Below are 10,691 nucleotides of genomic sequence, written 5' to 3' on the forward strand. Positions count from 1 at the left end.
TTGTCAAATCTCATTTTGTTAGATTCATTCAATTCCATTCTCACTCTTTATGCATATCCTTCACACCATATTGTGATCGATAGTCCAAACGAAATCCGTTTCCGATCCTATGAACTACCTAATTTCTATCATTGACCTCAGAGCCAAGTTTTTTTTTCATAAATCAAAACAATTTTCCCAGTTTTCATCCGAGGGCGTCTTGAACTACATTTGAGACTTCCTCTTCGTCAAGTACCGAATCCAACAACGTTCTTACTAAGATTTAACTTCAGAAGAAATTAAGGAAGAGGCGATGGTGGATAAGGAAAATATTCAACCGATTTTGATCGAAAGTTTAGAATTGGCATCTGAGAATTTTCTTGCAGAACCCAAAACCCACAAAGATACCCAAACGTTCAAACATTATAGCCTGTCTGAAATCTCATCCTACAACCCGTTTGAACCTAGGCCTGAATTAACCTAACAATTCAAACTATATTCCCCCACACCATTTCATTTGGTAGAGAACAAAACTCAATCTGCCATTGAACCATTTCAGCGTTCAAATTCACTAAGTTCACTCCCCGACTATAATTACCATTATCAGAATTTGAACGAATTACATCCAAACGATTTACTCAATCCTATTAGAACCTCAAAAAACCCATTACAGTGGGCATCATTGGCTGCAAAAACCAAACCTGTACAGAAACTCGAAAACCTGCAGCGTCCTATTGAACCCATATTTTCTGAACTCTTTTTTGAAATTTGGTCACAAAACCCAAGAGTCTTACTTGTACCATCACAATTGATTCGTAGCCCTTCACTGACTGTTGCAAATCCGAGACTAAACTCGTTATTTTTGCGCCTTCCTCTGCCGTGACTAACCGTAGCACCCTACTGGCCCATAGCAAGCAACATCGTTTTCGTGTTCATCCAACCGTGGTCTTGTCCTCTCGCGGTAATACACAACACCGACGACACTAATTTCCTCCAAGACGAATTGTTTCCGCAGTTCATGATTACCCACCATGTTGCGAGATGAATTTTCTTTAGAAGGGGGAACGATCGCATCTTTTTCAGAAGGAGAAGCGTGATTCACAAAGTCGAAATCAAGGAAGGAACTCCTCCATTTTTCAAGATTTCTTGGTTCAAAGAAATAGGGGATTTTCTTTTAGTACTGAGCACTATGATAGTGCATGTGAAGGACCAGGAGATAATAATAAAGATTATTGTCCATTAGAAAATCAAATTCGGAGGTCCTTTGAGGTGGGCTCATCTTCAAGTAGGCCCAATTCGAAAAGCCACCTACAACCTTGGCAGCTCCTTTCAATTCAAACTCAGGTGATATTAATTCTATTTACCCCAATAATTTCACTTATAAGGTTGATTTGTGGAATACTTTGAATAATAGTCACAAAGATCAAAAGTGGTAGCAAGGGTTTAATTTTCGGAGTTCTAGAGTCAAAGTGCTTAATTATTTAGATCAATATAATACCCATTACGGTTTTATATATCTTGATTTGACACAAAGAGAAATTTCAACTGCAAGAAATTTAAGGGGACCAAGACCATTAAGAATTGAAAAAGAATCCAGTAGACGAGAAGAGACTACTTTTGTGCACGAAAATAGAGGAAGAATTGATCACGCCTGCCCAAGTAGACAAGCAAAAAATCCACGAGCCTTCTATCGACGTGGTCTGCTAAACAAGTACTTGTCTTTCACTGATTGGACAAATCCTTTGTGAGTGTGCAATGTATATGCTACTAAAGATAAATAAGTTTCTATCTTTTATTTTATTTTATTTTATTTTAGTCTTTAATTTATTAAGAACATTTAGTATTTGTGGCTTGTAATAATTAAAAGTACACTAGTAGTATTTGTAATTTGTATTCGTATTTAAGTTTGTATTAAGTATTGTGTTTGTTTTGTAATTTTTTGAGCTATGGCAACTGAATCTTCCAAATCTGAAGTTTTTAAAATAGTGAGGTTGAACAATGTTAATTATCAAATATGGAAGAGAATGATCACTTATCTTTTAACCCATAACAAGACTTTATAGATTATCAAGGACAAGAGGCCCCTTGGGCCCTCTAGAGTTTATAATAAATGGGTGGAAAATAATGAGTTGGCTAAGGCCACAATTCTAAATTACATGGAAGATATACTAATACCTCTCTATGAAGAATATGATTCGGCCAAAGAAATCATGGATGTACTTGAAATGAAGTATGGCCCTAAATCTCAAACACACATCAATTATTGCTTGAGAAATACAATGGGACAAAAATGGAGGAAATTGATTCTATGGTCGATCATATTACTAAAATGGAGGTAATGGCAAAAGGCTTAGCCAATGTTGGCCATCCAGTTTTCGATAAAATGTAAGTTAGTGCTCTTCTTGGTAGCCTCCCAAATTCTTGGAAAAATGTAGTTACTTCCATGACTTATGGTCAAGTGGAATTAAAGCATGTGTGGAAGTTTGAAGACTTTCCATGTGGGGCTTTCTCATGGTTTGAATTTGAATTTTGAATTTCTTTGGCCGGTTGAACTATATAAAAAGGATAAGTTTCCACTCTTTACCTTGACTTCATTTGCTCATTTTGTAGTAATTTTTGAAGACAGAGTGTTCTCTAGTTGAAAGGGATTTCGGCGTTGCTTTGCACCATCTTCAAGTTGGTAGTCTTCTCCACTAGATCAAATGCTTTCATTCTTGTTGAATTGTTTGGGTATATAGCTTGAATAGTTGAAGCTATTTTTAGGACACAAAACTTGATTTAGCTTCACACTATCTTAATCAAGAGTGTGTGAAGCTTTTACATGTTTTAGTGTTGAAGTTTTGTAGTTAAGCTTTGTTGGTGAAGCTTTGTGGTTGAAGCTTTGTAGGTGAAGCTTTGTGGGTGAAGCTTTTTGTTGGTCATCCTAAATTGGTTTTGCTTCACACTATCTTGATCAAGAGTGTGTGAAGCTCTTGAGATTTTTGGTTGTCCTCTATTGATGAAGTTGTTGTGTTCCCCCTTCCCTTTTTTTTTTTTTTTTTTTTTTTTTTTTTCCGGAGTGGGTCAACTGAAAATTTGAAATTTAAAACTCCCTAGCTTGTGTGGAAGTTTGAAGAGGTTGAACTATATAAAAAAGGATAAGTTTCCACTCTTTACCTTGCCTTCATTTGGTCATTTTGTAGTAATTTTTGAAGACACAGTATTCTCTAGTTGAGAGGGATTTCAGCGCTGCTTTGCACCATCTTCAGGTTAGTAGTCTTTTCCATTAGATCAAATGCTTTCATTCTTGTTGAATTGTTTAAGTGTTCATGTATTTGGTTGATGCACATAATGAATTGGTTGAGCTTTTCCTCATGCCCTAGGAACTTCTTTATGTTTCGATCCTAGATGTCAGACCCTGGATGTCCTAGTGATAAGGGCTCCCCTAGCTCTAGCTCTAGGTTTGAGCCTGTAATGTCGGAGTCTTCAGGGTCTTTGTTAGAGTCTTGTGCAAAAGAAAAGTTGGATGATCTTCACAATTGTCAAACCTTAGTCAATGTTGGTTCTTCCTCCTTCATGTCAGTGGGTGAAGGGGTTTTTTTTGACGCCATACCCATATTTCGCTCTAAGTTCATAGCAGACCATTTAGAGAATAACTTGTTAGATAACGAAAAGCAGCTTGAGGCCCTAAGGCAGTCATGTAGTATCCCTCGTAGTGTAGGAATGCGTTTGGTGCGTTGTGAAGAATTGATCACTAAGCTGCCCAAAGGTCATGTTATGTTCTATACCCAGATACTAGTGACCTTAGGGGTGAAGCTACCTTTGCACCCATGGTTGCAACGGATGCTATCTTTCATTGGATATGCACCTGGGCAACTCAACCCTGTTTTTTAAGATACCTTGATTGGGTTTTATATATTTTGAATGAAGTGTGGGTTAGGTGAGCCTTCTTTCCATTAGTGGCGTTACTGCTATAAGATGTGCCCAGTGAAGTCATGTACTGTTATACCGAGTGTGCGTGTCGAAGCGAGAGAGCATATTGTCTTCGGTAAGAAAAAGGCGTACTACACATGGAAAAACTGGTGGTGTTTTCTTTATAATGATTGGGAGCATGCTAGGGGTGTCACACCTAAGCGACATGTTCCTAGTCACTTCCAAACTATAGGTTGTAATGTATCCATTGTTCGCATTATTTGCTATTTATTGTGATTTTCTCTTACTTCTAACATTTTTCTTCATGCAGTGATGCGAGGCACCATCAAGCTATTTGGACGGGAGCTAGTTGATGTAGAGAAGGTGTTGAGGATGCCCAAAGAAGATAAACACTTGGGCAAGCTACGACCCTTATTTCGAAAGTATGATTTCCAACCCCTAGTTTCCGAGTGCGAGAGACGAGCGAGTAAGTTGTTTCCTTCACTTGACCTTTGCTTTTCCCCCCTTTGTTTTTTATAAAGTTGTATTCCTTACTTTGATTTTCCTTGTTTAGTGGAAAAGGTGAGCAAGAAAAGGGAGATTAACACTAAGAAAAGGAAAGCACCTATGTTAGTTCCCTCATAAGACATTCTGTTTCACAAGGAAGCTCGCAAGCACCAGGTGAGACCAGCCATTAGACCTAAGTCTCAAGATGAGGTCCTCAAGATTGCTGCCTCGAGGAAAGCTGAGGCTGAGGCCATTGGATGTGCTGCTGCCATAGTTGCAAGGGAGGAGAAGTGATTGTTGCTTCCTCTTCCTACTATTGATCTCATCTTTCCTCTAGTTGTGGAGCACACTGGCTAGCAAAATGATCATGGTTCCAGTCGTAAAAGGAAGGACAAGGAAGAGGCATGCAATGTCCCTTTGAAAGATTTGAAGGTTGTCATGCAGCCAAAGAGCTTTAGGTATGTCAACACTTGCCTGGCAGGGTGTCAATTTACTTTTGATGACCTTGATGAGCCATTAGCTAATAATGAATCAGATCGCGACCAAATGTAAAGCTATCTTCTTATGTGAGTGTTACTTTGTCATTTCCTTACTTTCTCCTCTTTATTATTTTTTGGTAGTGATGATCATCTTGTCATGCAAGTCATGACTGAGTACAAAGATAGACTGCAAAAGGCTGAGCGGTATAAGGTGAAATTGAAAGAGAATAAGTAGCTTGTGGATGACGTCAGGAAAAATAAGAAACTTTTGACAGAGGTCGTCCAGCTTAAGGACCAAACCATGGAGAGGTTGACGAGGTGGAATGGTGAGAACGTAAGGCTTAAGAAACTGTTTGAGGTGACTAAGAAATAGTTTGAGGTAGCTACCCTTGAGGCATCCAAGGTCAGGGAAGAGTTGGATGGTGCCTTGGTCGAGGTTTCTAAGTTGAAGGGGAGTATCCCAACTGAGAAGGAAGTTTCCGTGCAAGAGTTCTTGGGTTCCCAGGCCTTTCACCGTGCTATTAGACCTCATTGCACCCAAAAGGTTCACTTTGAGAGAAGAAAATGGATGGCCATCCTTGAGCGTTATGACGATGGAAGCATTATTCGAAAGTACCGTGAGGAGATAGATGAGTATCAACAAAAGGGTGAAACCTTCGTCCACACAGTCGATCCTAGTAATCAAGAGGAGTCTGACGATGAGGCTAGTGCTAATGAGCAAACTTAGCAGGGTGAGGATAATCTTGGAGATGTAAAGGATGGTGGTGGGACACATAGTGATATTGTCAGGGGTTAGACCTCAGATGAAGATGACTAGTACTGCTTTCATTTTCTGCATGTACGCTGAATATACTAGCTTGTTGTTTGTATGGCATGTGCCATGTACTTTGGATGTGCTAGTTTGTTGTTTGTACGACATGTGCCATGTACTTTGGATGTGCTAGTTTGTTGTTTGTACGGCATGTGCCATGTTATAAGCTTGAGAGCTTTTTGTTTATGGATGTTTATGACTTTGCACTGTATAATCCAATGTTAATTGCCAAGTGTTTGCACTATCATTGATAAATGTTTACCTATGTTTGAATAGATCCCTTGTTTGGATATAAGCTACGACTGGTATGATTGAACAAATATACTACAAAGTTGTTTGTTTATTTGTATAGTCTTGTTGACATATACTTAGACTTTATTTCATGTTGGACGCATTCATGTTGAAGCTTCAAACCCAAGTGTTTCATTGCTAGGAATGTAAAAGAGTTAGGACCGAGTTGTCTAAATCACCTCTTTATTGAATTCATGCCAAATGGTCTTCATTACATAGGATGCCGAATGGTTGTAGCTTAACACTTATACAATGTGAGTCTACTTGTAATAGTACTTCAAGTGATCAGCGTTCCATGGATAGCCAATGGTCTTGCCATCGAAGCTTCTGAGCTTGTAGGAGCCAGGGCGACTGAAGCCAACAACTTCAAACGATCCATCCTAGTTTGGACTGAGTGTGCCTTCACTCGAGACTCTGTCACAAAGTAAACTTTTTTTCAATACCCAGTCCCTCACTTTGAAAGAGCAAGGTTTGACCCTTAAGTCATAGTAGTTGGAGATGCACTACTTATTGGCGACATTCCTCAAGTGGGCCTGAATTCTATGTTCTTCAACTAGATCCAAGTTGAGGGTGAGGTGTTTGTCATTTTCACTTTGCATATAGTTCTGGACTTGGAACGTTGCTTGCTCAAGCTCAACTGGGACAACTGTTTCTGTACCAAAGGCAAGTAAGAATGGAGTTTCTCCTGTTGAAGTTCAATATGAAATGTGGTATAACGAAAGAACTTGGGGTACAAATTCTGGCCAATAGCCTTTAGCTTTGTCCAAACTGGTTTTCAAAGTGTGCTTGATTATTTTGTTGATGGCCTCAACTTGTCCGTTAGACTGGGGATGAGCAGAAGAGGCGAAACATAAGTTGATGTTGAACTTAGAGCAGAACATCGTGAACTTCTTGTTATCGAAATGTCACCCATTGTCAGTGATTATCACAATGGAAATGCCGAAGCTGCAAAGGATGTTTTTCCATACGAAGTCTTTTATTTTTGTCTTAGTAATGGTTTCCAAAGATTCTACTTTGGCCCACTTTGTGAAGTAGTCAACTACAACGATTGCATAATGTACCTTACCCTTCCCTGCAGGCATTGGGTCGATCAAATCAAGTCCCCACTCGGCGAAAGGCCAAGGGCTGATCATAGGAATAAGAGGCTCGGGAGGTGAGTAAGGAATAGTTGTGTAGCATTGACACTTATCACACGAGCATGATATTGTGATGGCATCTTGGTGGAGTGTTGGCCAGTAATATCCTTGGCGAAAAGCCTTGTGTGTTAGGGACCAAGATCCAGCATGATCTCCGTAGGCTCCTTCATGTATTTCCCAAAGGACAATTTTTGCCTCCACAAGTGTAAGGTATCTTAAGTATAGCAGGTTAAAACCTTGCTTGTAGAGTTAGTCATTAATGATTAGGTAATGGATAGACTTGTATCGAATTTGCTTAGCTTAGACTTTATCATTTGGGAGGGTGCCATGAGCAAGGAATTTATAAATCAGGGTAATCCAACTATCCCCTTGTTGTAAGTTGCACAATTCCACGACCATGGTGCTTGGTGCTGTCAACAATTCAACATGAATTTTTCTCCCAATCTTGTCTTCCATTACTGAGGTGAGGCGAGCCAAGGCATCTGCAAGACTGTTTGCCGCTCGAGGGATATGGATGATCTGGTAGTGGAAGTGCTTGAACAAGAGTTGTGTTTGCGTAAGATATGCTATCATGGAGCTATCCTTAGCATCAAAGTTGTTCATGACCTGGTTAACCACCAATTAAGAGTCACTGAAGATATCAATTTATTTAACTCCAAGGCGTTTGGCCAAACGTAAGCCTTCTAGAAGGGTTTCATACTCGGCCTTATTGTTTAATGCCTTGAATTTGAAACGAAGAGCATACTCCATCGCCATCTTATCAGGGGTAGTTAGGACTAGTCCTGCTCCACAACCTTATTGATTGGATGAGCCATCAACATATAGAGTCCATATTGTGAATGTTGGTTCTATTTTTTGAGCTTTCAAGGGTAATGAAACCACTGCTTTAGTTGTAAAAGCAACGTCAACATGATAAGTGAATTCGGCGATGAAATCTACAACTGCTTGGCGCCTTCTCAGCTAGCTTTGGTTGGTAGGAGATGTCAAACTCACCCAGTGCTATCGCCCATTTGATCATTCACCCCGAAGTGTCAGGACTCTAAAATATTTGTCGAAGAGGGTGATTGGTAAGCACGATGATGTAGTGTGCTTGAAAGTAGGAACGAAGTTTCCGAGCAAACATGACTAATGCTAGAGCTAATTTCTTAATGTTGGAGTATCATGTCTCCGCATCTTATACAGCTTTGCTAGTGTAGTAAACAAGTCGTTCGACACTACCATCGCTTCCAATGAGAACAGAACTGACTGCTGAAACTGAAACAGACAGATAGACAATGAAGGTGTCACCAACTTCAGGTTTAGAGAGCAAATGGGCTTTACTCATGTACTCCTTGAGGTTATTGAATGCTCCAGCACATTCATTAGTCCATGTAATGTACTTCTTACTTCCCTTAAGTGCTTTGAAAAAAGGGGCGCATTTGTCTATGACCTTAGAGATAAACCTGGTCAAGGCTACCATCCTGCCATTAAGGCTCTGGATGTTTTTTGAAGTTACGGGTTCTTTCATGTCAATGGTTGCTTTAATTTTCTCGGGGTTAGCTTCAATGCCTCGTTGGCTAATCATGAAGCCGAAGAATTTTCCAAAGCCCACGCCGAAGGCGCATTTGTTAGGATTCAACCTTATTTGATACCTCTTTAGGATGGTGAAGGTTTCAGACAAGTTGGTGATGTGTTGGTTAGCATGTTTGCTCTTGACTAGTATATCATCAACATAAACTTCCATGCTCTTCCCAATATGTTCAGCGAACATTGAATTGACCAATTTCTGATAAGTTACCCCTGCATTCTTTAGGCCGAATGGCATGACTTTATAGCAATATAGTCTTCTGTCAGTAGTGAAGGTTGTGTGTTCTTGGTCTTGAGGGTTCATAAGGATTTGGTTGTACCCTAAGTAAGCATCCATGAAGCTTAAGAGTTCACACCCTATTGTAGAGTCTATAAGTCTATCAATGAGAAGAAAGGGAAAGCTATCCTTTGGGCATCCTTTATTTAGGTCGGTGTAGTCGACATACATTATCCACAAGATCTTTTGAAGCAAGAGACTTTCCTTAGTCGGATTTTTCTTAACAAGAACCACATTTTCTACCCATGTTGGATAATTGACTTCACGAACGAAGCTTATGTCTTTGAGTTTTTCGACTTCTGCCTTCATTGCCTCGTATCGTTCAACGTCATAAGATCTTCGTTTCTGCCTCATCGGCTTGGTCTTGGGGTCAATACTCAAGCAATGATAGATGATATCGGGAGAAATGCCTGGCATGTCTTCATATGACCAGGCGAAGACCTCAGAGTTCTTTTGCAAAAAGGAGATCAATGTCAACCGAATTGGTGGTGACAAGGTGGTGCCAATCTTCACTATGCGTTCTGGATAATATTTTAAGATAGAGACATTCTTTAACTCTTCAGCAGGTTGTGCTTGCAAGGTGAAAAAATCATCTCGACGATTATCAGGTTGACTGTTGCCATCATGAAGACCCAAGTTGGCTTCATCCGGGTTGGTCTTTATGACTTGGTTATGTATAAAAAGGGTTTCCTTAGGCACATGCAGGTGTTGTTGCTTGACTGAAATGTTGTAACATGATTGTGCACTAAGTTGACCTCCTCTGATGTAACCATTGTCAGAGGGGGTTGGAAATTTCATCAACAACATATGTGTGGATACCATGGCCTTGAGATCATTGATGTCTACGCACCCAAAGATGACATTGTATGTCGTTGGGCAGTCAACCACCAGAAAGTTAGTGGTAATGGTGACTGTATAAGAGCCTGTACCAATGGTGAAGGGTAAGTGTATGCTCCCTAAATGTTGCACGATATCACCGAAGAAGCTTATCAGAGGAGAAATCGAGTGGTTGAGCAAGTGTTCAGCTACATTAAGTACCCTGAAAGCTTCAGCGAACATAATATTTACCGAAGCCCCCGTGTCTACAAGGATTCGTCGTACATCAAAGTTGGTTATGTTAGCCTCCATGATCAGTAGGTCATTATGAAGGTAAATGATACCTCTTTCTTCATCAAGGTAAAAACATATTGGATCCCAGTTAGGTTTTCAAAACTTGCCTCCCCTGACGTCTTCCACGTTAAACACTTAGTGGCCAGGCCTCAAAGTTTGTTCATTATGTTTCATGGCCCTATTAGAAGATTCAGACATGGGTGTACCACCGTTTATGGAATGCATCACATTCATTTGGTGTTGGCTACAGTTATCCCTTGGAGGGTGAAGGAGGAATTGATCAATTTTTCCTTCACGTGCCAAAGCTTCGATATGGTCATGGAGGATGATACACTTCTTGCCGTCATGGCCGTTATACTCGTGGTAACAACAAAACATGCCCGTGTTCTTCATGGACTTGTAATCCGGTTACCTCGACTTTGGCTTCGGTATTAGGTGAGCTATACTGGGGTAAATGGTCAAGCATGTGGCGTTCAAAGACGTGTATGTCTTATACCTTGGGGGAGGGCCTGTCTTGACACGTGCTTGGCCCACTGCATTGACTGCCTGGGGCGGGCATTATCGTGGCAATACCCTTGGTTATTGTGATAGTGCCCTTTACTCTGTTTACTAAAATAAGACTGGTGAGGATGGAAATCTTTCCT

This window comes from the organism of the source record quoted next, unplaced genomic scaffold, assembly GCF_019419815.1.
Source record: "Pyrus x bretschneideri cultivar Hongxiangsu unplaced genomic scaffold, Pyrus_bretschneideri_v1 Contig10, whole genome shotgun sequence".
In the NCBI taxonomy this organism is placed as follows: Eukaryota; Viridiplantae; Streptophyta; class Magnoliopsida; order Rosales; family Rosaceae; genus Pyrus; species Pyrus x bretschneideri.